The sequence below is a fragment of the Balaenoptera physalus genome, assembly GCF_965194825.1.
Source record: "Balaenoptera physalus genome assembly, contig: SUPER_2_unloc_15, whole genome shotgun sequence".
Taxonomy (NCBI): Eukaryota; Metazoa; Chordata; class Mammalia; order Artiodactyla; family Balaenopteridae; genus Balaenoptera; species Balaenoptera physalus.
The window spans coordinates 350,376-378,275 of NW_028126559.1; the positions used below are offsets into that span (position 1 = coordinate 350,376).

A 27,900-nucleotide genomic window follows, 5' to 3' on the forward strand; every position below is an offset into this window, starting at 1 on the left:
AAATAAATGCAGAGTTGGAAGTTGACTCCCAAGGGCTGATAGACTTGGTACGTGTGAGTGTGCAACAAGCTTCTCATCCCTGCATAGATGCAGTGTCTGTAGCCTTAGTGGAAAAACTCAAGTTTACTGGTTTCAGCCTCGTGTGGCAAATAGATCTTAAAGAACAAAGCAGTATATTGGTAGCTGTTAATAGAGCAGGGCTAGCTCTGTCTATATAAATAGGGAAATGGGCTTAGCCATAGAGGTTCAACTATCTGGTTATCTCATGTATTAACACACATTGGGTCTCAGTTACACAGTTGTATTTAATGATTTATGATCTCCTAGACTTTCTAGTCCAGGCACTTTTTGACAAGCCTTTGTCCTCATTTGAGGGGTTTTGTTGTCGGGTTGTTGGGTCCGTTTGTGTGGGTATTTGCCTCATGCCATCCCTGAGCTTTGCAGCTAGACAGGTGTGATTCAAAACTATGTTCTAAGGTGTTTCCTGTAGTGGAGTAATTGGTTTGCAGTAGTAAGTCATGTTTTTCCACTAAAAGGGGACGGAGGGGTGGTAATCCACGAGATAAGCTAAAGTTAAATTGTTAGAAGAATTCCTTGATCAGAAAATATAAATTTGCGTTTTGTTGCTCTATTTCCTGAAAGTAACTTGGAGATAAACCTGATTTGTCCATCTACTGCTTTGATCCCTTGGATACCACTCATACTTTCACGTTAAGCAAAAACAAGTAATTCTTGCAGGGGTCTCTGTCTTTTTCAGCAGCCCTTTTGTAAGACGCACTTTTCCCAAATAAAACAATTTTAAACCTCCCTCCCCCCCAAAAAAAGAAGTAATGAGACATAAACTTAAAGGGCTTTTTCCTGGCACATTCCATTCTAGTTTACAACCTAGAACACCACTTCAATTAAGGCTCTGTTGCATTAGTAACCAGATTTGAAAAGGAGAAATGCTGCCGCCTTGTGGCCGTTTCCCACAAGAGCGACTTTACACCCACAGCTAATGGTCATTAACATTCAGAAGGACTCGGGGCCATAAAGGACAGCTGCCCTCAAAAATTGTGCTGAGGTAAGGAATGGACAAAACAATTCAAAACAGGCCAATTTTTCAAGAAGATAGCATGAAGAGTGAAGTTTTACTCACTCTCTTTAAAAAAAACAGGAAAATGGATAAAAGCTCAACCTCAGGAAGTATTAGACTCATGCAATCTAATCTACAAAAAGGTTTCAACGCACACCAGTCGACTGACCATCAGCAAAAAGTCTACAAACAATAAATGCTAAAGGGGCTTTAGAGAACTGTGTACCCTCTACCTGCTGGTGAGACGTAAAGTCGTAAGAGCCAACAATGAGAACAGAAAGGAGCTGCATTAAAAAGTAAAAATTGAGGTACCATTTAATCCAGCAGGCACGCCACTGGGCCTCTCACCTGAGAAGACCAGAATCGAGAAGACATAGGCTGCAAAAGCTGCACTGCAGCCTTATTCACAATAGCCAAGACAGTGAAGCAACCAAAATGTTCTTCAACAGGTGAATGGATAAAGAAGAAGTGGTCCATGTACACAATGGAATATTAGCCATGGAAAACAATGAAACACTGCTCTTTGAGGCACCACAGGTGAACCTGGGGATAATCACCAAACATGATGTAAGTCGGAAAGCAAAAGACCTATATCCTATGATATCACTTACAGGGGTTAGCTAAAAACTGACACAAATGAACATATTTCCACAGAGAAAGACGCTCACAGAATTAGAAAACAAACTATGCTCATGTAAAAGGAAAGGTGGGGGGAATGGATAAATTAAGATTAGTGTTACTATACGTATACAAATACATATTATATACATTTATCAAAAAGACCGACCATATAGCAAGGGAGGTCTACAGAACACTCTGTAGTATTTTACATGGGAAGAGGATCTGTACAAGAATAGACATATACAATGTACAAATGAACCAGATTCTGTACACCTAGGACAAACAATAGTCTAATCTTTACCCCGATTAAAAAAAGTAAAAAAAAAAACCAAGAAGAAGTAAGGAGACATAAACTTATGGGGGTTTCTCCTGGCACATTCCATTCTAATTTAAAACCTAGGAACAGGACTTCCTGGAAGGCTCTGCTGCCTTAGTACCCAGATTTGGGAACGGAGAAATGAGGCCTCCTTGTGGCCATTTCCCACAACAGCAGCTTAAACACATTGCTAAAGGTCACTAAATATTCACCAAACTTGCATTTATTTAAATGACTCCTGCCCTCTAAAAATTCCTGGGGTCGAAAATCGACCAATGTTTCAAAAGAGGGCAACCTTTCAAGATGACAATTTCAAGAGGTATATTGTACTCACATTTTTTTTAACAGAAAACAAAAAGGCGAGGAAAAATGATGAATTTTAGGAATTTTTAAAGACATGCAAACCCAAATTACAAAAACCGATCAGCTCACAGCAGTCAGAATGGCCATTAGCAAAAATGCTGCAAACAATAAATGCTGAAGTGATTGTGGAGAGATGCTTACCCTCTCTTCTATGGGGGACGTGGTAAGAGCCACTAATGAAAACACAATGGAGGTGCTTTGAACATTGAGCTACAGGTCAATCATTCACACCCAGTGCTGGGCGTAACCCCTGAGAAATGAGAATCAAAAAGTCACAGGCTGGCAATCCTGCACTCCAGCAATATTTACCATAGCCAACACTTGGAAGCAACGAAAATATCCATCAATACAGGAATGCACCAAGAAGAAGTGGTCTATGTACACAATGGAATATTACTCCAATAAAAACTATAAATTAAATTTAAAAAACAAACAAAAGTAAGGAGACATCCGCTTTTGTGGGTTTATCCGGGCACATTCCACTCTAATTTATAACCGAGGAACACCACTGGCCGGGAGGGTTGTTTCCCTAGTTACCAGAGTGGGGGACGTAGAGAGGCTGCCGTCCTCTGGCCGTTACCTGCAAAAGCAGCTTTGAAACCTGTGCTAATGCTCACTTCATATGAACAAGTACGGCAGGGCTGTAAATGAAACCTGCCCTCAAAATGTTTAGAGGGAGGTAAATGGCCAAAGCATTTCAAAATGTGACACATACTTTAAGAAAACACTTTGAAGAACTAAGCTGTAATCACAGATTGAAAAATAAAAGCACGTGCCTTAAAGCTCAATTTCAACGGATTATGAGACACATGCAAATTCAACCACAAAGAGGTATTATCTCAAACCAGTCAGAATAACCATCAGCAAGAAAACTATAAACAATAAATGCTGAAGGTGTTGTGGAGAAATGCATACGCTCAACTTTAAGAGGGACGTAACTTGGAAAGAGCCACTAATGAGAACTGAATGGAGGTGCCTTTAAAAGGGAAATATTGAGCTACCATATGATCCAGCAGGCCCCTTCCTGGACCTATACCCTCTGAAGACAGAACTGGAAAGACACAGGCAGGCAAAACTGCACTGCACAGTATTACAATAGCCAAGATATGGAAGTAACCAAAAAGTCCACCAACAGATGGGGGGACAAAGAAGAACTGCTACATGTAGAGATGGAATATTAGCTAGCGAAAAAATGAAACAAGGCCATTTGCAGCACCATAGATGAGTCTAGAAGTAATCACGCAACTTGTAGTAAGTGAGAAAGCGAAAGACACATATCCTATCCTATCACTTGTAGGTGTTACCAAAAAATTGATACCAATGAAGATATTTCCACAGAGAAAGGCAATCACAGATTCATTAAACAAACTTATGGTTCACCAAATGGAAAGGTGTGTGAGGATTGGATACATTACGGTATTGGGGTTAACAGAGATATACAAACACATGTGAAATACAGAATCACCAAAGACCTACAGAATACCAAGAGAAGACTACTCAACATTGTGTCATAACCTACATGGGAAAAGGATACGAAGAAGAATAGATATATGTATATGTGTGAAAGAACCACATCTTGCACACCTAGAGCAAACAAAATATTGTAATCAAATTTGCTGTGATAAAAAATAAAAATTTACTTAAAAATACGAACAAGAAGTAATGAGAAGGGGGTGCTCGGGCTCCGGCCCGCAGTTCGAGCGGCGAGAGTGCTCAGAGACGCGACGCGGGCCAGAGGGGAGTGAGCGGGCGCCTCAGTGTCCCTCCCCTTCCCACCCCTCGCCTCGCCGCCTTCTCCCCCCTCAGCCGGACCGGAATTATGTGATCCCGGAAGTTCCGGCGCCACTGCTGTGTGGGATAAACAGTAATGGCGGAGGCTGCAGCTCCGGGAACAACAGCCACAACATCAGGAGCAGGAGCGGCAGGGGCGGCGGTGGCAGCGGCCTCCCCCACCCCTATCCCCACAGTCACCTCCCCGTCCCTGGGGGCACGGGATTTGACAGCGACGGCAGCGGCGGCGGCGGGACCAAACAGGTCACCTGCAGGTATTTCATGCATGGGGTTTGTAAGGAAGGAGATAACTGTCGATACTCACGTGACCTCTCTGACAGTCCATATGGTGTAGTGTACAAGTATTTTCAGCGAGGGTACGGAGACCGCTGCAAATATGAACACAGCAAGCCATTGCAACTGCTACAGATCTAACTGCAAAGTCACCCCTTGCTGCTTCCTCAAGTCTCTCATCAGTAGTTGGACAGATTGGTGAAATGCATATGGGCGAAGCTGAGTCAAGAAATTCAAACTTTTCAACTGTAGGAGCGCGTTCAGAAGACTGGGTGAACGCCATTGAGTTTGTTCCTGGGCAGCCCTACTCTGGCCGTACTGCCCCTTCCTCCACTGAAGCACCCCTGCAGGGCTCAGTGACCAAGGAAGAATCAGAGAAGGAGCAAATTGCAGTGGAAACAAAGAAGCAGATCTGCCCCTATGCTGCAGTGGGAGAGTGCCGATATGGGGAGAACTGTGTGTATCTCCATGGAGACGCGTGTGATATGTGTGGGCTGCAGGTCTTCCATCCAGTGGATGCTGCCCAAAGATCACAACATATAAAATCTTGCATCGAGGCCCATGAGAAGGACATGGAGCTCTCGTTTGCTGTGCAGCACAGCAAGGACATGGTGTGTGGGATCTGCATGGAGGTGGTCTATGAGAAAGCCAACCCCCGCGAGCGCCGCTTCGGAATCCTCTCCAACTGCAGCCACACCTACTGTCTCAAGTGTATTCGCAAGTGGAGGAGTGCTAAGCAATTTGAGAGCAAGATCATAAAGTACTGCCCAGAATGCTGGATCACATCTAACATTGTCATTCCAAGTGAGGACTGGGTGGAGGAGAAAGAAAAGAAGCAGAAACTCATTCAGAAATACAAGGAGGCAATGAGCAACAAGGCGTGCAGGTATTTTGAAGAAGGACGTGGGAGCTGCCCATTTGGAGGGAACTGCGTTTACAAGCATGCGTACCCTGATGCCGTAGAGAGGAGCCACAGAGACAGAAAGTGGGAACATCAAGCACATAGCGGGCCCAACGAAGGAACCACTCCTGGGAGCTCATTGAGGAAAGAGAGAACGGCAACCCCTTTGACAACGACGAAGAAGAGGTTGTCACCTTTGAGCTGGGCGAGATGTTGCTTGTGCTTTTGGCTGCAGGTGGGGACGACGACCTGACAGACTCTGAAGACGAGTGGGACTTGTTTCACGATGAGCTGGAAGATTTTTATGACTTGGATCTATAGCAGCTTTGCTGGGCGTGTGAACTGGTCTGCTGAGCCTCAGACGGCAGCCCTCCCCGCTGGTGGCAGCAGTGCCCGTGGTTCTCTTCTAGGCAGGCCTCTCAAGTCCAGGTGCTGTCGTAATAATTTTTACCCAGGGCCTGTCTTCTCAATCCCTCACCTTTCCCCAAGGAGTATGTTGTTTTCTCTGTTTAAAAAAGTTCCACAATGAATCTTAAAGTTAGTTTTCTTGTAACATGAATTTAACGGTCAGACAGAGTGTAGGTTTGCTGCGTCATCTGTTTTCAGCCAGATTCACACAGTTCAAGGGTAGCATTTCCGGATTTCCAGTACTCATTTTTGAGGACCCCAGGTTCAAAAGTAACAGCATTGGCCCTGCTTTTGGGTCCAAGAATTGGGGTGATAGGTGAAGGATCTGAACTGTGGCATGTAGCCTTCTGCTATAGACTTAGGCGGATGCTTGAGGTTTCTGGTGAATTCTGCACATCTGTGTTTTTATATCTGTTCCCTGCCCTGGAATCCCCACCCTGTGCACTCGTTCTGTGGTTTTCGTCTCTTGTTTAATTGCACACAAGTACTACTGCTGGGTAACCAGAACCAGGTGCGACTGTGTTGAGATTTTTACTGTGTTTAGCCTGATAGGAAAATTGTGAAAGAACACATATAAAGATATAGCGGAATAAAATAAATGCAGAGTTGGAAGTTGACTCCCAAGGGCTGATAGACTTGGTACGTGTGAGTGTGCAACAAGCTTCTCATCCCTGCATAGATGCAGTGTCTGTAGCCTTAGTGGAAAAACTCAAGTTTACTGGTTTCAGCCTCGTGTGGCAAATAGATCTTAAAGAACAAAGCAGTATATTGGTAGCTGTTAATAGAGCAGGGCTAGCTCTGTCTATATAAATAGGGAAATGGGCTTAGCCATAGAGGTTCAACTATCTGGTTATCTCATGTATTAACACACATTGGGTCTCAGTTACACAGTTGTATTTAATGATTTATGATCTCCTAGACTTTCTAGTCCAGGCACTTTTTGACAAGCCTTTGTCCTCATTTGAGGGGTTTTGTTGTCGGGTTGTTGGGTCCGTTTGTGTGGGTATTTGCCTCATGCCATCCCTGAGCTTTGCAGCTAGACAGGTGTGATTCAAAACTATGTTCTAAGGTGTTTCCTGTAGTGGAGTAATTGGTTTGCAGTAGTAAGTCATGTTTTTCCACTAAAAGGGGACGGAGGGGTGGTAATCCACGAGATAAGCTAAAGTTAAATTGTTAGAAGAATTCCTTGATCAGAAAATATAAATTTGCGTTTTGTTGCTCTATTTCCTGAAAGTAACTTGGAGATAAACCTGATTTGTCCATCTACTGCTTTGATCCCTTGGATACCACTCATACTTTCACGTTAAGCAAAAACAAGTAATTCTTGCAGGGGTCTCTGTCTTTTTCAGCAGCCCTTTTGTAAGACGCACTTTTCCCAAATAAAACAATTTTAAACCTCCCTCCCCCCCAAAAAAAGAAGTAATGAGACATAAACTTAAAGGGCTTTTTCCTGGCACATTCCATTCTAGTTTACAACCTAGAACACCACTTCAATTAAGGCTCTGTTGCATTAGTAACCAGATTTGAAAAGGAGAAATGCTGCCGCCTTGTGGCCGTTTCCCACAAGAGCGACTTTACACCCACAGCTAATGGTCATTAACATTCAGAAGGACTCGGGGCCATAAAGGACAGCTGCCCTCAAAAATTGTGCTGAGGTAAGGAATGGACAAAACAATTCAAAACAGGCCAATTTTTCAAGAAGATAGCATGAAGAGTGAAGTTTTACTCACTCTCTTTAAAAAAAACAGGAAAATGGATAAAAGCTCAACCTCAGGAAGTATTAGACTCATGCAATCTAATCTACAAAAAGGTTTCAACGCACACCAGTCGACTGACCATCAGCAAAAAGTCTACAAACAATAAATGCTAAAGGGGCTTTAGAGAACTGTGTACCCTCTACCTGCTGGTGAGACGTAAAGTCGTAAGAGCCAACAATGAGAACAGAAAGGAGCTGCATTAAAAAGTAAAAATTGAGGTACCATTTAATCCAGCAGGCACGCCACTGGGCCTCTCACCTGAGAAGACCAGAATCGAGAAGACATAGGCTGCAAAAGCTGCACTGCAGCCTTATTCACAATAGCCAAGACAGTGAAGCAACCAAAATGTTCTTCAACAGGTGAATGGATAAAGAAGAAGTGGTCCATGTACACAATGGAATATTAGCCATGGAAAACAATGAAACACTGCTCTTTGAGGCACCACAGGTGAACCTGGGGATAATCACCAAACATGATGTAAGTCGGAAAGCAAAAGACCTATATCCTATGATATCACTTACAGGGGTTAGCTAAAAACTGACACAAATGAACATATTTCCACAGAGAAAGACGCTCACAGAATTAGAAAACAAACTATGCTCATGTAAAAGGAAAGGTGGGGGGAATGGATAAATTAAGATTAGTGTTACTATACGTATACAAATACATATTATATACATTTATCAAAAAGACCGACCATATAGCAAGGGAGGTCTACAGAACACTCTGTAGTATTTTACATGGGAAGAGGATCTGTACAAGAATAGACATATACAATGTACAAATGAACCAGATTCTGTACACCTAGGACAAACAATAGTCTAATCTTTACCCCGATTAAAAAAAGTAAAAAAAAAAACCAAGAAGAAGTAAGGAGACATAAACTTATGGGGGTTTCTCCTGGCACATTCCATTCTAATTTAAAACCTAGGAACAGGACTTCCTGGAAGGCTCTGCTGCCTTAGTACCCAGATTTGGGAACGGAGAAATGAGGCCTCCTTGTGGCCATTTCCCACAACAGCAGCTTAAACACATTGCTAAAGGTCACTAAATATTCACCAAACTTGCATTTATTTAAATGACTCCTGCCCTCTAAAAATTCCTGGGGTCGAAAATCGACCAATGTTTCAAAAGAGGGCAACCTTTCAAGATGACAATTTCAAGAGGTATATTGTACTCACATTTTTTTTAACAGAAAACAAAAAGGCGAGGAAAAATGATGAATTTTAGGAATTTTTAAAGACATGCAAACCCAAATTACAAAAACCGATCAGCTCACAGCAGTCAGAATGGCCATTAGCAAAAATGCTGCAAACAATAAATGCTGAAGTGATTGTGGAGAGATGCTTACCCTCTCTTCTATGGGGGACGTGGTAAGAGCCACTAATGAAAACACAATGGAGGTGCTTTGAACATTGAGCTACAGGTCAATCATTCACACCCAGTGCTGGGCGTAACCCCTGAGAAATGAGAATCAAAAAGTCACAGGCTGGCAATCCTGCACTCCAGCAATATTTACCATAGCCAACACTTGGAAGCAACGAAAATATCCATCAATACAGGAATGCACCAAGAAGAAGTGGTCTATGTACACAATGGAATATTACTCCAATAAAAACTATAAATTAAATTTAAAAAACAAACAAAAGTAAGGAGACATCCGCTTTTGTGGGTTTATCCGGGCACATTCCACTCTAATTTATAACCGAGGAACACCACTGGCCGGGAGGGTTGTTTCCCTAGTTACCAGAGTGGGGGACGTAGAGAGGCTGCCGTCCTCTGGCCGTTACCTGCAAAAGCAGCTTTGAAACCTGTGCTAATGCTCACTTCATATGAACAAGTACGGCAGGGCTGTAAATGAAACCTGCCCTCAAAATGTTTAGAGGGAGGTAAATGGCCAAAGCATTTCAAAATGTGACACATACTTTAAGAAAACACTTTGAAGAACTAAGCTGTAATCACAGATTGAAAAATAAAAGCACGTGCCTTAAAGCTCAATTTCAACGGATTATGAGACACATGCAAATTCAACCACAAAGAGGTATTATCTCAAACCAGTCAGAATAACCATCAGCAAGAAAACTATAAACAATAAATGCTGAAGGTGTTGTGGAGAAATGCATACGCTCAACTTTAAGAGGGACGTAACTTGGAAAGAGCCACTAATGAGAACTGAATGGAGGTGCCTTTAAAAGGGAAATATTGAGCTACCATATGATCCAGCAGGCCCCTTCCTGGACCTATACCCTCTGAAGACAGAACTGGAAAGACACAGGCAGGCAAAACTGCACTGCACAGTATTACAATAGCCAAGATATGGAAGTAACCAAAAAGTCCACCAACAGATGGGGGGACAAAGAAGAACTGCTACATGTAGAGATGGAATATTAGCTAGCAAAAAAATGAAACAAGGCCATTTGCAGCACCATAGATGAGTCTAGAAGTAATCACGCAACTTGTAGTAAGTGAGAAAGCGAAAGACACATATCCTATCCTATCACTTGTAGGTGTTACCAAAAAATTGATACCAATGAAGATATTTCCACAGAGAAAGGCAATCACAGATTCATTAAACAAACTTATGGTTCACCAAATGGAAAGGTGTGTGAGGATTGGATACATTACGGTATTGGGGTTAACAGAGATATACAAACACATGTGAAATACAGAATCACCAAAGACCTACAGAATACCAAGAGAAGACTACTCAACATTGTGTCATAACCTACATGGGAAAAGGATACGAAGAAGAATAGATATATGTATATGTGTGAAAGAACCACATCTTGCACACCTAGAGCAAACAAAATATTGTAATCAAATTTGCTGTGATAAAAAATAAAAATTTACTTAAAAATACGAACAAGAAGTAATGAGAAGGGGGTGCTCGGGCTCCGGCCCGCAGTTCGAGCGGCGAGAGTGCTCAGAGACGCGACGCGGGCCAGAGGGGAGTGAGCGGGCGCCTCAGTGTCCCTCCCCTTCCCACCCCTCGCCTCGCCGCCTTCTCCCCCCTCAGCCGGACCGGAATTATGTGATCCCGGAAGTTCCGGCGCCACTGCTGTGTGGGATAAACAGTAATGGCGGAGGCTGCAGCTCCGGGAACAACAGCCACAACATCAGGAGCAGGAGCGGCAGGGGCGGCGGTGGCAGCGGCCTCCCCCACCCCTATCCCCACAGTCACCTCCCCGTCCCTGGGGGCACGGGATTTGACAGCGACGGCAGCGGCGGCGGCGGGACCAAACAGGTCACCTGCAGGTATTTCATGCATGGGGTTTGTAAGGAAGGAGATAACTGTCGATACTCACGTGACCTCTCTGACAGTCCATATGGTGTAGTGTACAAGTATTTTCAGCGAGGGTACGGAGACCGCTGCAAATATGAACACAGCAAGCCATTGCAACTGCTACAGATCTAACTGCAAAGTCACCCATTGCTGCTTCCTCAAGTCTCTCATCAGTAGTTGGACAGATTGGTGAAATGCATATGGGCGAAGCTGAGTCAAGAAATTCAAACTTTTCAACTGTAGGAGCGCGTTCAGAAGACTGGGTGAACGCCATTGAGTTTGTTCCTGGGCAGCCCTACTCTGGCCGTACTGCCCCTTCCTCCACTGAAGCACCCCTGCAGGGCTCAGTGACCAAGGAAGAATCAGAGAAGGAGCAAATTGCAGTGGAAACAAAGAAGCAGATCTGCCCCTATGCTGCAGTGGGAGAGTGCCGATATGGGGAGAACTGTGTGTATCTCCATGGAGACGCGTGTGATATGTGTGGGCTGCAGGTCTTCCATCCAGTGGATGCTGCCCAAAGATCACAACATATAAAATCTTGCATCGAGGCCCATGAGAAGGACATGGAGCTCTCGTTTGCTGTGCAGCACAGCAAGGACATGGTGTGTGGGATCTGCATGGAGGTGGTCTATGAGAAAGCCAACCCCCGCGAGCGCCGCTTCGGAATCCTCTCCAACTGCAGCCACACCTACTGTCTCAAGTGTATTCGCAAGTGGAGGAGTGCTAAGCAATTTGAGAGCAAGATCATAAAGTACTGCCCAGAATGCTGGATCACATCTAACATTGTCATTCCAAGTGAGGACTGGGTGGAGGAGAAAGAAAAGAAGCAGAAACTCATTCAGAAATACAAGGAGGCAATGAGCAACAAGGCGTGCAGGTATTTTGAAGAAGGACGTGGGAGCTGCCCATTTGGAGGGAACTGCGTTTACAAGCATGCGTACCCTGATGCCGTAGAGAGGAGCCACAGAGACAGAAAGTGGGAACATCAAGCACATAGCGGGCCCAACGAAGGAACCACTCCTGGGAGCTCATTGAGGAAAGAGAGAACGGCAACCCCTTTGACAACGACGAAGAAGAGGTTGTCACCTTTGAGCTGGGCGAGATGTTGCTTGTGCTTTTGGCTGCAGGTGGGGACGACGACCTGACAGACTCTGAAGACGAGTGGGACTTGTTTCACGATGAGCTGGAAGATTTTTATGACTTGGATCTATAGCAGCTTTGCTGGGCGTGTGAACTGGTCTGCTGAGCCTCAGACGGCAGCCCTCCCCGCTGGTGGCAGCAGTGCCCGTGGTTCTCTTCTAGGCAGGCCTCTCAAGTCCAGGTGCTGTCGTAATAATTTTTACCCAGGGCCTGTCTTCTCAATCCCTCACCTTTCCCCAAGGAGTATGTTGTTTTCTCTGTTTAAAAAAGTTCCACAATGAATCTTAAAGTTAGTTTTCTTGTAACATGAATTTAACGGTCAGACAGAGTGTAGGTTTGCTGCGTCATCTGTTTTCAGCCAGATTCACACAGTTCAAGGGTAGCATTTCCGGATTTCCAGTACTCATTTTTGAGGACCCCAGGTTCAAAAGTAACAGCATTGGCCCTGCTTTTGGGTCCAAGAATTGGGGTGATAGGTGAAGGATCTGAACTGTGGCATGTAGCCTTCTGCTATAGACTTCGGCGGATGCTTGAGGTTTCTGGTGAATTCTGCACATCTGTGTTTTTATATCTGTTCCCTGCCCTGGAATCCCCACCCTGTGCACTCGTTCTGTGGTTTTCGTCTCTTGTTTAATTGCACACAAGTACTACTGCTGGGTAACCAGAACCAGGTGCGACTGTGTTGAGATTTTTACTGTGTTTAGCCTGATAGGAAAATTGTGAAAGAACACATATAAAGATATAGCGGAATAAAATAAATGCAGAGTTGGAAGTTGACTCCCAAGGGCTGATAGACTTGGTACGTGTGAGTGTGCAACAAGCTTCTCATCCCTGCATAGATGCAGTGTCTGTAGCCTTAGTGGAAAAACTCAAGTTTACTGGTTTCAGCCTCGTGTGGCAAATAGATCTTAAAGAACAAAGCAGTATATTGGTAGCTGTTAATAGAGCAGGGCTAGCTCTGTCTATATAAATAGGGAAATGGGCTTAGCCATAGAGGTTCAACTATCTGGTTATCTCATGTATTAACACACATTGGGTCTCAGTTACACAGTTGTATTTAATGATTTATGATCTCCTAGACTTTCTAGTCCAGGCACTTTTTGACAAGCCTTTGTCCTCATTTGAGGGGTTTTGTTGTCGGGTTGTTGGGTCCGTTTGTGTGGGTATTTGCCTCATGCCATCCCTGAGCTTTGCAGCTAGACAGGTGTGATTCAAAACTATGTTCTAAGGTGTTTCCTGTAGTGGAGTAATTGGTTTGCAGTAGTAAGTCATGTTTTTCCACTAAAAGGGGACGGAGGGGTGGTAATCCACGAGATAAGCTAAAGTTAAATTGTTAGAAGAATTCCTTGATCAGAAAATATAAATTTGCGTTTTGTTGCTCTATTTCCTGAAAGTAACTTGGAGATAAACCTGATTTGTCCATCTACTGCTTTGATCCCTTGGATACCACTCATACTTTCACGTTAAGCAAAAACAAGTAATTCTTGCAGGGGTCTCTGTCTTTTTCAGCAGCCCTTTTGTAAGACGCACTTTTCCCAAATAAAACAATTTTAAACCTCCCTCCCCCCCAAAAAAAGAAGTAATGAGACATAAACTTAAAGGGCTTTTTCCTGGCACATTCCATTCTAGTTTACAACCTAGAACACCACTTCAATTAAGGCTCTGTTGCATTAGTAACCAGATTTGAAAAGGAGAAATGCTGCCGCCTTGTGGCCGTTTCCCACAAGAGCGACTTTACACCCACAGCTAATGGTCATTAACATTCAGAAGGACTCGGGGCCATAAAGGACAGCTGCCCTCAAAAATTGTGCTGAGGTAAGGAATGGACAAAACAATTCAAAACAGGCCAATTTTTCAAGAAGATAGCATGAAGAGTGAAGTTTTACTCACTCTCTTTAAAAAAAACAGGAAAATGGATAAAAGCTCAACCTCAGGAAGTATTAGACTCATGCAATCTAATCTACAAAAAGGTTTCAACGCACACCAGTCGACTGACCATCAGCAAAAAGTCTACAAACAATAAATGCTAAAGGGGCTTTAGAGAACTGTGTACCCTCTACCTGCTGGTGAGACGTAAAGTCGTAAGAGCCAACAATGAGAACAGAAAGGAGCTGCATTAAAAAGTAAAAATTGAGGTACCATTTAATCCAGCAGGCACGCCACTGGGCCTCTCACCTGAGAAGACCAGAATCGAGAAGACATAGGCTGCAAAAGCTGCACTGCAGCCTTATTCACAATAGCCAAGACAGTGAAGCAACCAAAATGTTCTTCAACAGGTGAATGGATAAAGAAGAAGTGGTCCATGTACACAATGGAATATTAGCCATGGAAAACAATGAAACACTGCTCTTTGAGGCACCACAGGTGAACCTGGGGATAATCACCAAACATGATGTAAGTCGGAAAGCAAAAGACCTATATCCTATGATATCACTTACAGGGGTTAGCTAAAAACTGACACAAATGAACATATTTCCACAGAGAAAGACGCTCACAGAATTAGAAAACAAACTATGCTCATGTAAAAGGAAAGGTGGGGGGAATGGATAAATTAAGATTAGTGTTACTATACGTATACAAATACATATTATATACATTTATCAAAAAGACCGACCATATAGCAAGGGAGGTCTACAGAACACTCTGTAGTATTTTACATGGGAAGAGGATCTGTACAAGAATAGACATATACAATGTACAAATGAACCAGATTCTGTACACCTAGGACAAACAATAGTCTAATCTTTACCCCGATTAAAAAAAGTAAAAAAAAAAACCAAGAAGAAGTAAGGAGACATAAACTTATGGGGGTTTCTCCTGGCACATTCCATTCTAATTTAAAACCTAGGAACAGGACTTCCTGGAAGGCTCTGCTGCCTTAGTACCCAGATTTGGGAACGGAGAAATGAGGCCTCCTTGTGGCCATTTCCCACAACAGCAGCTTAAACACATTGCTAAAGGTCACTAAATATTCACCAAACTTGCATTTATTTAAATGACTCCTGCCCTCTAAAAATTCCTGGGGTCGAAAATCGACCAATGTTTCAAAAGAGGGCAACCTTTCAAGATGACAATTTCAAGAGGTATATTGTACTCACATTTTTTTTAACAGAAAACAAAAAGGCGAGGAAAAATGATGAATTTTAGGAATTTTTAAAGACATGCAAACCCAAATTACAAAAACCGATCAGCTCACAGCAGTCACAATGGCCATTAGCAAAAATGCTGCAAACAATAAATGCTGAAGTGATTGTGGAGAGATGCTTACCCTCTCTTCTATGGGGGACGTGGTAAGAGCCACTAATGAAAACACAATGGAGGTGCTTTGAACATTGAGCTACAGGTCAATCATTCACACCCAGTGCTGGGCGTAACCCCTGAGAAATGAGAATCAAAAAGTCACAGGCTGGCAATCCTGCACTCCAGCAATATTTACCATAGCCAACACTTGGAAGCAACGAAAATATCCATCAATACAGGAATGCACCAAGAAGAAGTGGTCTATGTACACAATGGAATATTACTCCAATAAAAACTATAAATTAAATTTAAAAAACAAACAAAAGTAAGGAGACATCCGCTTTTGTGGGTTTATCCGGGCACATTCCACTCTAATTTATAACCGAGGAACACCACTGGCCGGGAGGGTTGTTTCCCTAGTTACCAGAGTGGGGGACGTAGAGAGGCTGCCGTCCTCTGGCCGTTACCTGCAAAAGCAGCTTTGAAACCTGTGCTAATGCTCACTTCATATGAACAAGTACGGCAGGGCTGTAAATGAAACCTGCCCTCAAAATGTTTAGAGGGAGGTAAATGGCCAAAGCATTTCAAAATGTGACACATACTTTAAGAAAACACTTTGAAGAACTAAGCTGTAATCACAGATTGAAAAATAAAAGCACGTGCCTTAAAGCTCAATTTCAACGGATTATGAGACACATGCAAATTCAACCACAAAGAGGTATTATCTCAAACCAGTCAGAATAACCATCAGCAAGAAAACTATAAACAATAAATGCTGAAGGTGTTGTGGAGAAATGCATACGCTCAACTTTAAGAGGGACGTAACTTGGAAAGAGCCACTAATGAGAACTGAATGGAGGTGCCTTTAAAAGGGAAATATTGAGCTACCATATGATCCAGCAGGCCCCTTCCTGGACCTATACCCTCTGAAGACAGAACTGGAAAGACACAGGCAGGCAAAACTGCACTGCACAGTATTACAATAGCCAAGATATGGAAGTAACCAAAAAGTCCACCAACAGATGGGGGGACAAAGAAGAACTGCTACATGTAGAGATGGAATATTAGCTAGCGAAAAAATGAAACAAGGCCATTTGCAGCACCATAGATGAGTCTAGAAGTAATCACGCAACTTGTAGTAAGTGAGAAAGCGAAAGACACATATCCTATCCTATCACTTGTAGGTGTTACCAAAAAATTGATACCAATGAAGATATTTCCACAGAGAAAGGCAATCACAGATTCATTAAACAAACTTATGGTTCACCAAATGGAAAGGTGTGTGAGGATTGGATACATTACGGTATTGGGGTTAACAGAGATATACAAACACATGTGAAATACAGAATCACCAAAGACCTACAGAATACCAAGAGAAGACTACTCAACATTGTGTCATAACCTACATGGGAAAAGGATACGAAGAAGAATAGATATATGTATATGTGTGAAAGAACCACATCTTGCACACCTAGAGCAAACAAAATATTGTAATCAAATTTGCTGTGATAAAAAATAAAAATTTACTTAAAAATACGAACAAGAAGTAATGAGAAGGGGGTGCTCGGGCTCCGGCCCGCAGTTCGAGCGGCGAGAGTGCTCAGAGACGCGACGCGGGCCAGAGGGGAGTGAGCGGGCGCCTCAGTGTCCCTCCCCTTCCCACCCCTCGCCTCGCCGCCTTCTCCCCCCTCAGCCGGACCGGAATTATGTGATCCCGGAAGTTCCGGCGCCACTGCTGTGTGGGATAAACAGTAATGGCGGAGGCTGCAGCTCCGGGAACAACAGCCACAACATCAGGAGCAGGAGCGGCAGGGGCGGCGGTGGCAGCGGCCTCCCCCACCCCTATCCCCACAGTCACCTCCCCGTCCCTGGGGGCACGGGATTTGACAGCGACGGCAGCGGCGGCGGCGGGACCAAACAGGTCACCTGCAGGTATTTCATGCATGGGGTTTGTAAGGAAGGAGATAACTGTCGATACTCACGTGACCTCTCTGACAGTCCATATGGTGTAGTGTACAAGTATTTTCAGCGAGGGTACGGAGACCGCTGCAAATATGAACACAGCAAGCCATTGCAACTGCTACAGATCTAACTGCAAAGTCACCCCTTGCTGCTTCCTCAAGTCTCTCATCAGTAGTTGGACAGATTGGTGAAATGCATATGGGCGAAGCTGAGTCAAGAAATTCAAACTTTTCAACTGTAGGAGCGCGTTCAGAAGACTGGGTGAACGCCATTGAGTTTGTTCCTGGGCAGCCCTACTCTGGCCGTACTGCCCCTTCCTCCACTGAAGCACCCCTGCAGGGCTCAGTGACCAAGGAAGAATCAGAGAAGGAGCAAATTGCAGTGGAAACAAAGAAGCAGATCTGCCCCTATGCTGCAGTGGGAGAGTGCCGATATGGGGAGAACTGTGTGTATCTCCATGGAGACGCGTGTGATATGTGTGGGCTGCAGGTCTTCCATCCAGTGGATGCTGCCCAAAGATCACAACATATAAAATCTTGCATCGAGGCCCATGAGAAGGACATGGAGCTCTCGTTTGCTGTGCAGCACAGCAAGGACATGGTGTGTGGGATCTGCATGGAGGTGGTCTATGAGAAAGCCAACCCCCGCGAGCGCCGCTTCGGAATCCTCTCCAACTGCAGCCACACCTACTGTCTCAAGTGTATTCGCAAGTGGAGGAGTGCTAAGCAATTTGAGAGCAAGATCATAAAGTACTGCCCAGAATGCTGGATCACATCTAACATTGTCATTCCAAGTGAGGACTGGGTGGAGGAGAAAGAAAAGAAGCAGAAACTCATTCAGAAATACAAGGAGGCAATGAGCAACAAGGCGTGCAGGTATTTTGAAGAAGGACGTGGGAGCTGCCCATTTGGAGGGAACTGCGTTTACAAGCATGCGTACCCTGATGCCGTAGAGAGGAGCCACAGAGACAGAAAGTGGGAACATCAAGCACATAGCGGGCCCAACGAAGGAACCACTTCTGGGAGCTCATTGAGGAAAGAGAGAACGGCAACCCCTTTGACAACGACGAAGAAGAGGTTGTCACCTTTGAGCTGGGCGAGATGTTGCTTGTGCTTTTGGCTGCAGGTGGGGACGACGACCTGACAGACTCTGAAGACGAGTGGGACTTGTTTCACGATGAGCTGGAAGATTTTTATGACTTGGATCTATAGCAGCTTTGCTGGGCGTGTGAACTGGTCTGCTGAGCCTCAGACGGCAGCCCTCCCCGCTGGTGGCAGCAGTGCCCGTGGTTCTCTTCTAGGCAGGCCTCTCAAGTCCAGGTGCTGTCGTAATAATTTTTACCCAGGGCCTGTCTTCTCAATCCCTCACCTTTCCCCAAGGAGTATGTTGTTTTCTCTGTTTAAAAAAGTTCCACAATGAATCTTAAAGTTAGTTTTCTTGTAACATGAATTTAACGGTCAGACAGAGTGTAGGTTTGCTGCGTCATCTGTTTTCAGCCAGATTCACACAGTTCAAGGGTAGCATTTCCGGATTTCCAGTACTCATTTTTGAGGACCCCAGGTTCAAAAGTAACAGCATTGGCCCTGCTTTTGGGTCCAAGAATTGGGGTGATAGGTGAAGGATCTGAACTGTGGCATGTAGCCTTCTGCTATAGACTTCGGCGGATGCTTGAGGTTTCTGGTGAATTCTGCACATCTGTGTTTTTATATCTGTTCCCTGCCCTGGAATCCCCACCCTGTGCACTCGTTCTGTGGTTTTCGTCTCTTGTTTAATTGCACACAAGTACTACTGCTGGGTAACCAGAACCAGGTGCGACTGTGTTGAGATTTTTACTGTGTTTAGCCTGATAGGAAAATTGTGAAAGAACACATATAAAGATATAGCGGAATAAAATAAATGCAGAGTTGGAAGTTGACTCCCAAGGGCTGATAGACTTGGTACGTGTGAGTGTGCAACAAGCTTCTCATCCCTGCATAGATGCAGTGTCTGTAGCCTTAGTGGAAAAACTCAAGTTTACTGGTTTCAGCCTCGTGTGGCAAATAGATCTTAAAGAACAAAGCAGTATATTGGTAGCTGTTAATAGAGCAGGGCTAGCTCTGTCTATATAAATAGGGAAATGGGCTTAGCCATAGAGGTTCAACTATCTGGTTATCTCATGTATTAACACACATTGGGTCTCAGTTACACAGTTGTATTTAATGATTTATGATCTCCTAGACTTTCTAGTCCAGGCACTTTTTGACAAGCCTTTGTCCTCATTTGAGGGGTTTTGTTGTCGGGTTGTTGGGTCCGTTTGTGTGGGTATTTGCCTCATGCCATCCCTGAGCTTTGCAGCTAGACAGGTGTGATTCAAAACTATGTTCTAAGGTGTTTCCTGTAGTGGAGTAATTGGTTTGCAGTAGTAAGTCATGTTTTTCCACTAAAAGGGGACGGAGGGGTGGTAATCCACGAGATAAGCTAAAGTTAAATTGTTAGAAGAATTCCTTGATCAGAAAATATAAATTTGCGTTTTGTTGCTCTATTTCCTGAAAGTAACTTGGAGATAAACCTGATTTGTCCATCTACTGCTTTGATCCCTTGGATACCACTCATACTTTCACGTTAAGCAAAAACAAGTAATTCTTGCAGGGGTCTCTGTCTTTTTCAGCAGCCCTTTTGTAAGACGCACTTTTCCCAAATAAAACAATTTTAAACCTCCCTCCCCCCCCAAAAAAGAAGTAATGAGACATAAACTTAAAGGGCTTTTTCCTGGCACATTCCATTCTAGTTTACAACCTAGAACACCACTTCAATTAAGGCTCTGTTGCATTAGTAACCAGATTTGAAAAGGAGAAATGCTGCCGCCTTGTGGCCGTTTCCCACAAGAGCGACTTTACACCCACAGCTAATGGTCATTAACATTCAGAAGGACTCGGGGCCATAAAGGACAGCTGCCCTCAAAAATTGTGCTGAGGTAAGGAATGGACAAAACAATTCAAAACAGGCCAATTTTTCAAGAAGATAGCATGAAGAGTGAAGTTTTACTCACTCTCTTTAAAAAAAACAGGAAAATGGATAAAAGCTCAACCTCAGGAAGTATTAGACTCATGCAATCTAATCTACAAAAAGGTTTCAACGCACACCAGTCGACTGACCATCAGCAAAAAGTCTACAAACAATAAATGCTAAAGGGGCTTTAGAGAACTGTGTACCCTCTACCTGCTGGTGAGACGTAAAGTCGTAAGAGCCAACAATGAGAACAGAAAGGAGCTGCATTAAAAAGTAAAAATTGAGGTACCATTTAATCCAGCAGGCACGCCACTGGGCCTCTCACCTGAGAAGACCAGAATCGAGAAGACATAGGCTGCAAAAGCTGCACTGCAGCCTTATTCACAATAGCCAAGACAGTGAAGCAACCAAAATGTTCTTCAACAGGTGAATGGATAAAGAAGAAGTGGTCCATGTACACAATGGAATATTAGCCATGGAAAACAATGAAACACTGCTCTTTGAGGCACCACAGGTGAACCTGGGGATAATCACCAAACATGATGTAAGTCGGAAAGCAAAAGACCTATATCCTATGATATCACTTACAGGGGTTAGCTAAAAACTGACACAAATGAACATATTTCCACAGAGAAAGACGCTCACAGAATTAGAAAACAAACTATGCTCATGTAAAAGGAAAGGTGGGGGGAATGGATAAATTAAGATTAGTGTTACTATACGTATACAAATACATATTATATACATTTATCAAAAAGACCGACCATATAGCAAGGGAGGTCTACAGAACACTCTGTAGTATTTTACATGGGAAGAGGATCTGTACAAGAATAGACATATACAATGTACAAATGAACCAGATTCTGTACACCTAGGACAAACAATAGTCTAATCTTTACCCCGATTAAAAAAAGTAAAAAAAAAAACCAAGAAGAAGTAAGGAGACATAAACTTATGGGGGTTTCTCCTGGCACATTCCATTCTAATTTAAAACCTAGGAACAGGACTTCCTGGAAGGCTCTGCTGCCTTAGTACCCAGATTTGGGAACGGAGAAATGAGGCCTCCTTGTGGCCATTTCCCACAACAGCAGCTTAAACACATTGCTAAAGGTCACTAAATATTCACCAAACTTGCATTTATTTAAATGACTCCTGCCCTCTAAAAATTCCTGGGGTCGAAAATCGACCAATGTTTCAAAAGAGGGCAACCTTTCAAGATGACAATTTCAAGAGGTATATTGTACTCACATTTTTTTTAACAGAAAACAAAAAGGCGAGGAAAAATGATGAATTTTAGGAATTTTTAAAGACATGCAAACCCAAATTACAAAAACCGATCAGCTCACAGCAGTCAGAATGGCCATTAGCAAAAATGCTGCAAACAATAAATGCTGAAGTGATTGTGGAGAGATGCTTACCCTCTCTTCTATGGGGGACGTGGTAAGAGCCACTAATGAAAACACAATGGAGGTGCTTTGAACATTGAGCTACAGGTCAATCATTCACACCCAGTGCTGGGCGTAACCCCTGAGAAATGAGAATCAAAAAGTCACAGGCTGGCAATCCTGCACTCCAGCAATATTTACCATAGCCAACACTTGGAAGCAACGAAAATATCCATCAATACAGGAATGCACCAAGAAGAAGTGGTCTATGTACACAATGGAATATTACTCCAATAAAAACTATAAATTAAATTTAAAAAACAAACAAAAGTAAGGAGACATCCGCTTTTGTGGGTTTATCCGGGCACATTCCACTCTAATTTATAACCGAGGAACACCACTGGCCGGGAGGGTTGTTTCCCTAGTTACCAGAGTGGGGGACGTAGAGAGGCTGCCGTCCTCTGGCCGTTACCTGCAAAAGCAGCTTTGAAACCTGTGCTAATGCTCACTTCATATGAACAAGTACGGCAGGGCTGTAAATGAAACCTGCCCTCAAAATGTTTAGAGGGAGGTAAATGGCCAAAGCATTTCAAAATGTGACACATACTTTAAGAAAACACTTTGAAGAACTAAGCTGTAATCACAGATTGAAAAATAAAAGCACGTGCCTTAAAGCTCAATTTCAACGGATTATGAGACACATGCAAATTCAACCACAAAGAGGTATTATCTCAAACCAGTCAGAATAACCATCAGCAAGAAAACTATAAACAATAAATGCTGAAGGTGTTGTGGAGAAATGCATACGCTCAACTTTAAGAGGGACGTAACTTGGAAAGAGCCACTAATGAGAACTGAATGGAGGTGCCTTTAAAAGGGAAATATTGAGCTACCATATGATCCAGCAGGCCCCTTCCTGGACCTATACCCTCTGAAGACAGAACTGGAAAGACACAGGCAGGCAAAACTGCACTGCACAGTATTACAATAGCCAAGATATGGAAGTAACCAAAAAGTCCACCAACAGATGGGGGGACAAAGAAGAACTGCTACATGTAGAGATGGAATATTAGCTAGCGAAAAAATGAAACAAGGCCATTTGCAGCACCATAGATGAGTCTAGAAGTAATCACGCAACTTGTAGTAAGTGAGAAAGCGAAAGACACATATCCTATCCTATCACTTGTAGGTGTTACCAAAAAATTGATACCAATGAAGATATTTCCACAGAGAAAGGCAATCACAGATTCATTAAACAAACTTATGGTTCACCAAATGGAAAGGTGTGTGAGGATTGGATACATTACGGTATTGGGGTTAACAGAGATATACAAACACATGTGAAATACAGAATCACCAAAGACCTACAGAATACCAAGAGAAGACTACTCAACATTGTGTCATAACCTACATGGGAAAAGGATACGAAGAAGAATAGATATATGTATATGTGTGAAAGAACCACATCTTGCACACCTAGAGCAAACAAAATATTGTAATCAAATTTGCTGTGATAAAAAATAAAAATTTACTTAAAAATACGAACAAGAAGTAATGAGAAGGGGGTGCTCGGGCTCCGGCCCGCAGTTCGAGCGGCGAGAGTGCTCAGAGACGCGACGCGGGCCAGAGGGGAGTGAGCGGGCGCCTCAGTGTCCCTCCCCTTCCCACCCCTCGCCTCGCCGCCTTCTCCCCCCTCAGCCGGACCGGAATTATGTGATCCCGGAAGTTCCGGCGCCAGTGCTGTGTGGGATAAACAGTAATGGCGGAGGCTGCAGCTCCGGGAACAACAGCCACAACATCAGGAGCAGGAGCGGCAGGGGCGGCGGTGGCAGCGGCCTCCCCCACCCCTATCCCCACAGTCACCTCCCCGTCCCTGGGGGCACGGGATTTGACAGCGACGGCAGTGGCGGCGGCGGGACCAAACAGGTCACCTGCAGGTATTTCATGCATGGGGTTTGTAAGGAAGGAGATAACTGTCGATACTCACGTGACCTCTCTGACAGTCCATATGGTGTAGTGTACAAGTATTTTCAGCGAGGGTACGGAGACCGCTGCAAATATGAACACAGCAAGCCATTGCAACTGCTACAGATCTAACTGCAAAGTCACCCCTTGCTGCTTCCTCAAGTCTCTCATCAGTAGTTGGACAGATTGGTGAAATGCATATGGGCGAAGCTGAGTCAAGAAATTCAAACTTTTCAACTGTAGGAGCGCGTTCAGAAGACTGGGTGAACGCCATTGAGTTTGTTCCTGGGCAGCCCTACTGTGGCCGTACTGCCCCTTCCTCCACTGAAGCACCCCTGCAGGGCTCAGTGACCAAGGAAGAATCAGAGAAGGAGCAAATTGCAGTGGAAACAAAGAAGCAGATCTGCCCCTATGCTGCAGTGGGAGAGTGCCGATATGGGGAGAACTGTGTGTATCTCCATGGAGACGCGTGTGATATGTGTGGGCTGCAGGTCTTCCATCCAGTGGATGCTGCCCAAAGATCACAACATATAAAATCTTGCATCGAGGCCCATGAGAAGGACATGGAGCTCTCGTTTGCTGTGCAGCACAGCAAGGACATGGTGTGTGGGATCTGCATGGAGGTGGTCTATGAGAAAGCCAACCCCCGCGAGCGCCGCTTCGGAATCCTCTCCAACTGCAGCCACACCTACTGTCTCAAGTGTATTCGCAAGTGGAGGAGTGCTAAGCAATTTGAGAGCAAGATCATAAAGTACTGCCCAGAATGCTGGATCACATCTAACATTGTCATTCCAAGTGAGGACTGGGTGGAGGAGAAAGAAAAGAAGCAGAAACTCATTCAGAAATACAAGGAGGCAATGAGCAACAAGGCGTGCAGGTATTTTGAAGAAGGACGTGGGAGCTGCCCATTTGGAGGGAACTGCGTTTACAAGCATGCGTACCCTGATGCCGTAGAGAGGAGCCACAGAGGCAGAAAGTGGGAACATCAAGCACATAGCGGGCCCAACGAAGGAACCACTTCTGGGAGCTCATTGAGGAAAGAGAGAACGGCAACCCCTTTGACAACGACGAAGAAGAGGTTGTCACCTTTGAGCTGGGCGAGATGTTGCTTGTGCTTTTGGCTGCAGGTGGGGACGACGACCTGACAGACTCTGAAGACGAGTGGGACTTGTTTCACGATGAGCTGGAAGATTTTTATGACTTGGATCTATAGCAGCTTTGCTGGGCGTGTGAACTGGTCTGCTGAGCCTCAGACGGCAGCCCTCCCCGCTGGTGGCAGCAGTGCCCGTGGTTCTCTTCTAGGCAGGCCTCTCAAGTCCAGGTGCTGTCGTAATAATTTTTACCCAGGGCCTGTCTTCTCAATCCCTCACCTTTCCCCAAGGAGTATGTTGTTTTCTCTGTTTAAAAAAGTTCCACAATGAATCTTAAATTTAGTTTTCTTGTAACATGAATTTAACGGTCAGACAGAGTGTAGGTTTGCTGCGTCATCTGTTTTCAGCCAGATTCACACAGTTCAAGGGTAGCATTTCCGGATTTCCAGTACTCATTTTTGAGGACCCCAGGTTCAAAAGTAACAGCATTGGCCCTGCTTTTGGGTCCAAGAATTGGGGTGATAGGTGAAGGATCTGAACTGTGGCATGTAGCCTTCTGCTATAGACTTCGGCGGATGCTTGAGGTTTCTGGTGAATTCTGCACATCTGTGTTTTTATATCTGTTCCCTGCCCTGGAATCCCCACCCTGTGCACTCGTTCTGTGGTTTTCGTCTCTTGTTTAATTGCACACAAGTACTACTGCTGGGTAACCAGAACCAGGTGCGACTGTGTTGAGATTTTTACTGTGTTTAGCCTGATAGGAAAATTGTGAAAGAACACATATAAAGATATAGCGGAATAAAATAAATGCAGAGTTGGAAGTTGACTCCCAAGGGCTGATAGACTTGGTACGTGTGAGTGTGCAACAAGCTTCTCATCCCTGCATAGATGCAGTGTCTGTAGCCTTAGTGGAAAAACTCAAGTTTACTGGTTTCAGCCTCGTGTGGCAAATAGATCTTAAAGAACAAAGCAGTATATTGGTAGCTGTTAATAGAGCAGGGCTAGCTCTGTCTATATAAATAGGGAAATGGGCTTAGCCATAGAGGTTCAACTATCTGGTTATCTCATGTATTAACACACATTGGGTCTCAGTTACACAGTTGTATTTAATGATTTATGATCTCCTAGACTTTCTAGTCCAGGCACTTTTTGACAAGCCTTTGTCCTCATTTGAGGGGTTTTGTTGTCGGGTTGTTGGGTCCGTTTGTGTGGGTATTTGCCTCATGCCATCCCTGAGCTTTGCAGCTAGACAGGTGTGATTCAAAACTATGTTCTAAGGTGTTTCCTGTAGTGGAGTAATTGGTTTGCAGTAGTAAGTCATGTTTTTCCACTAAAAGGGGACGGAGGGGTGGTAATCCACGAGATAAGCTAAAGTTAAATTGTTAGAAGAATTCCTTGATCAGAAAATATAAATTTGCGTTTTGTTGCTCTATTTCCTGAAAGTAACTTGGAGATAAACCTGATTTGTCCATCTACTGCTTTGATCCCTTGGATACCACTCATACTTTCACGTTAAGCAAAAACAAGTAATTCTTGCAGGGGTCTCTGTCTTTTTCAGCAGCCCTTTTGTAAGACGCACTTTTCCCAAATAAAACAATTTTAAACCTCCCTCCCCCCCAAAAAAAGAAGTAATGAGACATAAACTTAAAGGGCTTTTTCCTGGCACATTCCATTCTAGTTTACAACCTAGAACACCACTTCAATTAAGGCTCTGTTGCATTAGTAACCAGATTTGAAAAGGAGAAATGCTGCCGCCTTGTGGCCGTTTCCCACAAGAGCGACTTTACACCCACAGCTAATGGTCATTAACATTCACAAGGACTCGGGGCCATAAAGGACAGCTGCCCTCAAAAATTGTGCTGAGGTAAGGAATGGACAAAACAATTCAAAACAGGCCAATTTTTCAAGAAGATAGTATGAAGAGTGAAGTTTTACTCACTCTCTTTAAAAAAAACAGGAAAATGGATAAAAGCTCAACCTCAGGAAATATTAGACTCATGCAATCTAATCTACAAAAAGGTTTCAACGCACACCAGTCGACTGACCATCAGCAAAAAGTCTACAAACAATAAATGCTAAAGGGGCTTTAGAGAACTGTGTACCCTCTACCTGCTGGTGAGACGTAAAGTCGTAAGAGCCAACAATGAGAACAGAAAGGAGCTGCATTAAAAAGTAAAAATTGAGGTACCATTTAATCCAGCAGGCACGCCACTGGGCCTCTCACCTGAGAAGACCAGAATCGAGAAGGCATAGGCTGCAAAAGCTGCACTGCAGCCTTATTCACAATAGCCAGGACAGTGAAGCAACCAAAATGTTCTTCAACAGGTGAATGGATAAAGAAGAAGTGGTCCATGTACACAATGGAATATTAGCCATGGAAAACAATGAAACACTGCTCTTTGAGGCACCACAGGTGAACCTGGGGATAATCACCAAACATGATGTAAGTCGGAAAGCAAAAGACCTATATCCTATGATATCACTTACAGGGGTTAGCTAAAAACTGACACAAATGAACATATTTCCACAGAGAAAGACGCTCACAGAATTAGAAAACAAACTATGCTCATGTAAAAGGAAAGGTGGGGGGAATGGATAAATTAAGATTAGTGTTACTATACGTATACAAATACATATTATATACATTTATCAAAAAGACCGACCATATAGCAAGGGAGGTCTACAGAACACTCTGTAGTATTTTACATGGGAAGAGGATCTGTACAAGAATAGACATATACAATGTACAAATGAACCAGATTCTGTACACCTAGGACAAACAATAGTCTAATCTTTACCCCGATTAAAAAAAGTAAAAAAAAAAACCAAGAAGAAGTAAGGAGACATAAACTTATGGGGGTTTCTCCTGGCACATTCCATTCTAATTTAAAACCTAGGAACACGACTTCCTGGAAGGCTCTGCTGCCTTAGTACCCAGATTTGGGAACGGAGAAATGAGGCCTCCTTGTGGCCATTTCCCACAACAGCAGCTTAAACACATTGCTAAAGGTCACTAAATATTCACCAAACTTGCATTTATTTAAATGACTCCTGCCCTCTAAAAATTCCTGGGGTCGAAAATCGACCAATGTTTCAAAAGAGGGCAACCTTTCAAGATGACAATTTCAAGAGGTATATTGTACTCACATTTTTTTTAACAGAAAACAAAAAGGCGAGGAAAAATGATGAATTTTAGGAATTTTTAAAGACATGCAAACCCAAATTACAAAAACCGATCAGCTCACAGCAGTCAGAATGGCCATTAGCAAAAATGCTGCAAACAATAAATGCTGAAGTGATTGTGGAGAGATGCTTACCCTCTCTTCTATGGGGGACGTGGT

The 27,900-nt window shown here is 43.7% G+C and overlaps 4 pseudogenes across 4 annotated transcripts; all 4 read left to right on the top strand.

Annotated features, from left to right (window-relative positions):
* The first annotated feature begins 4,242 nt into the window (after nucleotides 1–4,242).
* LOC309656579 (E3 ubiquitin-protein ligase makorin-1 pseudogene) lies at nucleotides 4,243–5,661 on the top strand (annotated as a pseudogene). The gene is made up of 2 exons: nucleotides 4,243–5,325; nucleotides 5,460–5,661. The product of its transcript is annotated as an E3 ubiquitin-protein ligase makorin-1 pseudogene (transcript).
* Nucleotides 5,662–10,582: 4,921 nt separating this feature from the next.
* LOC309656580 (E3 ubiquitin-protein ligase makorin-1 pseudogene) lies at nucleotides 10,583–12,001 on the top strand (annotated as a pseudogene). Its single transcript has 2 exons — nucleotides 10,583–11,665; nucleotides 11,800–12,001. The product of its transcript is annotated as an E3 ubiquitin-protein ligase makorin-1 pseudogene (transcript).
* Nucleotides 12,002–16,922: 4,921 nt separating this feature from the next.
* On the top strand, nucleotides 16,923–18,341 carry LOC309656553 (E3 ubiquitin-protein ligase makorin-1 pseudogene; annotated as a pseudogene). Its single transcript has one exon. The product of its transcript is annotated as an E3 ubiquitin-protein ligase makorin-1 pseudogene (transcript).
* Nucleotides 18,342–23,262: 4,921 nt separating this feature from the next.
* Nucleotides 23,263–24,681, top strand: LOC309656552 (E3 ubiquitin-protein ligase makorin-1 pseudogene; annotated as a pseudogene). The gene has a single exon. The product of its transcript is annotated as an E3 ubiquitin-protein ligase makorin-1 pseudogene (transcript).
* Nucleotides 24,682–27,900: the final 3,219 nt, after the last annotated feature.